The sequence below is a fragment of the Ochotona princeps genome, chromosome 3, assembly GCF_030435755.1.
Source record: "Ochotona princeps isolate mOchPri1 chromosome 3, mOchPri1.hap1, whole genome shotgun sequence".
Taxonomy (NCBI): Eukaryota; Metazoa; Chordata; class Mammalia; order Lagomorpha; family Ochotonidae; genus Ochotona; species Ochotona princeps.
Genome location: NC_080834.1, coordinates 19,334,670 through 19,337,722, shown reverse-complemented (window position 1 = coordinate 19,337,722; position 3,053 = coordinate 19,334,670).

Here is a 3,053-nt window from a genome sequence, read left to right as displayed (position 1 = left end):
TGAGGTAGTGTGTCTGTGGGTTCTCTGCTGTGCATCAGATCATAGATATGACAAAGATGCTACGTCACATACCATCTACACTCACCACAAGGTTTTTTTTTCACCAGAACGATTTCATATAAATTCCAACCCCCAAAGAATCTCATAACAGACCTACCAGATCATATTTAAAATGTTCTCTGGGTAGATATCCTATAACAAACAATGTATTGTATACACACACACACACACACACACACACACACACACATCTATAGGCTACTGTCGAAGTGTTCTATACTTGTTTGCACTGTATAAAAAGATGTGAGTACATTAAATGTACTCTATAACATCTGATTTTATAATGAACTGATGATACCTGAAATTCTTTTACTTCAAATGCAGAAAATAAGTTGGAGGCAATTATTTCCTTTCAAACATGACTCCTGAATGGTTTCCATGGCCTCTAAAATTCTGACTCTGTAAGAGTTTAAAATTAACCAGGTTGATTTTAGATAACCAAATAGGTATTATAATACAAAATTATTTTAAGTAAGAATCAAAGTACTACAAAGTAAACTCAGATAGCGTGACTTGTGAGGTTGCTCCGCTTGCATGATGCAGGGCAGAAGAGGGAAACTGTTTGCATTCTGTGCTTTAACTAGGCGGAGGGGAAGAGCACACAGTGGGCTACAGAAGGAAACGCTGAGGAACAGCCTGCAGTGATACCTGCCAGTAGGAACTCTGCAGATCCAGCCAAGGGCAAGACAGACGCAAAATCTATTACATTTTCTTCCAAATGTTTCTCATAAAACAAATACAAGTTTTTAATTATATTGCTGAATCAAATGTAAATGCCAAAGACCAAGCCTTGCAGCTTTTCTTTTTTCAATAATAAGATGCTAGTGATTCCGAAGGTGATGATGTAAATTGATTCTGAACATATTTGCACCTTTGTGTTATGCAAAAAAAAAAAATCCAAGGAGAGCTAAAGGAAAAGATGTTTGGCATGCCAAATTGTGCATCTATGAAAAAAAATGTTTTGGAGAGAAACTAGATATGAATATGTATTTGTTGACTTTTGGAAATAAAATTAAGTTTAATTTTTAAGTAAAATATTTGTTTTCAGCTTTGTTTTTCCTCACACTGTGTAAATATCCAGGTAGTATATCATATTTCTCTACAAACTTATCCTTGCTTAGTGAGCCACTGTGACAGTTGATTTTTTTAAAAAGATTTATTTATTTTTTATTACAAAGTCAGATATACAGAAAAGAGGAGAGACAGAGAGGAAGATCTTCCATCCGATGTTTTCACTCCCCAAGTGACTGCAGCGGCAGGTGCTGCGCCGATCCGAAGCCGGGAACCTGGAACCTCTTCCGGGTCTCCCACGCGGGTGCAGGGTCCCAAGGCTTTGGGCCGCCCTCGACTGCTTTCGCAGGCCACAAGCAGAGAGCTGGATGGGAAGTGGAGCTGGCGGGATTAGAACTAGTGCCCATATGGGATCCTGGCGCGTTCAAGACAAGGACTTTAGCTGCTAGGCCGCAGCACTGGGTCTGACAGTTGATCTTAAAATGTCACAGTAAAACTACCACGTGTCAAAGGACTGCTCATCATGAATGCATTTTCCATGTTGAAATACTTGCTGAGATCTCCCATTTAGAGCTGTAAAGCCTTGAACTTGAAACAGCTGCATTGCTTATTCAAAGTCAATTAACTATAAGCAGTATAACAAGAATGCAAATCCAGGTCAGGATTACAATGGGTCTTGCAAATATTTGTCACAGAGAAGCCCATGGGAGGACAGCATGAGCTCATGAGCACTGATGGAGTAGTGCCACTGATACGACAGAAGGCAAAACCATCAAGTCAAAGGGGAGAGTATGAGGACACAGCCAGCCTTGGAGGACAGCAAACCCAGGTCCCAGCTGTCACCTTTGCCGCTATATTTCGGTGCTGAAACATCTGGGATTCACCATTCCTAATCTGAAACAATGCTTTCACTTTTAAATATTTAGCAGTGGATTTTCAGTTAAGCATGGACTTGGATGCACTCCCAGTTCACAATGATCCAACATCCTTAGATACATGGACCCCTGCTAAGTACTCTCGGAATTCAATCACAAAGATGCTGCTTTGACCTTCTCAAAATCTTCCTTCTAAAAATAAGGGAGTTAAAATAAACATGAATAGACACGGTGAAGCTTAATAATAGATTAGTGGAAGCACTGCCCCAGAATGTCACTTCAAAGGCAAGCATTACCTCCAAAGCATTCAAATAATAAACACAGGCTCCAAAAAACATATTCAAGGTTAGTCTGGAAAAATCAGTCTGTGCGCAGTGGAGAAGAAAAGAGAGCTCCACCTGCCCCGCCTGCTGTATTAATTTTCTAGATTTGGCAAAGACATTCTTTACCTTGACTAGAGTTAGCCTAGATTACAAACACTTGTTACATGCTTTTCTTTCGCTTCTGTTACTTTGATGTTGCAATGGCATGGGCCGTGTTTTAAAGGGCGCAGGGGTGAAGTTCCCACAGTTCCAATGGGCTTGCATTTGTGACTCACTCAAATAAAAATCATGAACTCTTCCTTTCCTGGTCAGGTGAGCAATCGTTCTTTTCTGCTTGTGCAACGAAAGTACCACAAGAAACCAGGCGTTGACAGCAGCCAGCGGACAGCTACAATCAGTCTTTGTTGCTTGTGAAAACCCAAATCACTGTGTACATTTCCTGCTTGTCTCGTCTTCCATTACAAAGGTATTTGTTTCCTGCCACCAGTATACTCCTGAAAGGCAGGAGACTCGTCGTGATTTCTGAATACCCAGTATCTGAGCCGATGCCTGGTTCAGACTTTAGCAGACACACACCCTAGAGAATGTTACATAGTTTCTCAAACCCCACGTTCATATAAAGACAAAGAAGCTCTGTATCTGTGTGGAGCCAACCTCAGAATAAACCATATTCATCCATTCAACAAGTTTTCTGATTCAGCCATATACTGTTAGAGATGTAAAGATGTAAAGATGAATAAGTATAGGATGAATAAAATATAATTAGGAGTTTGTTGTGATATTC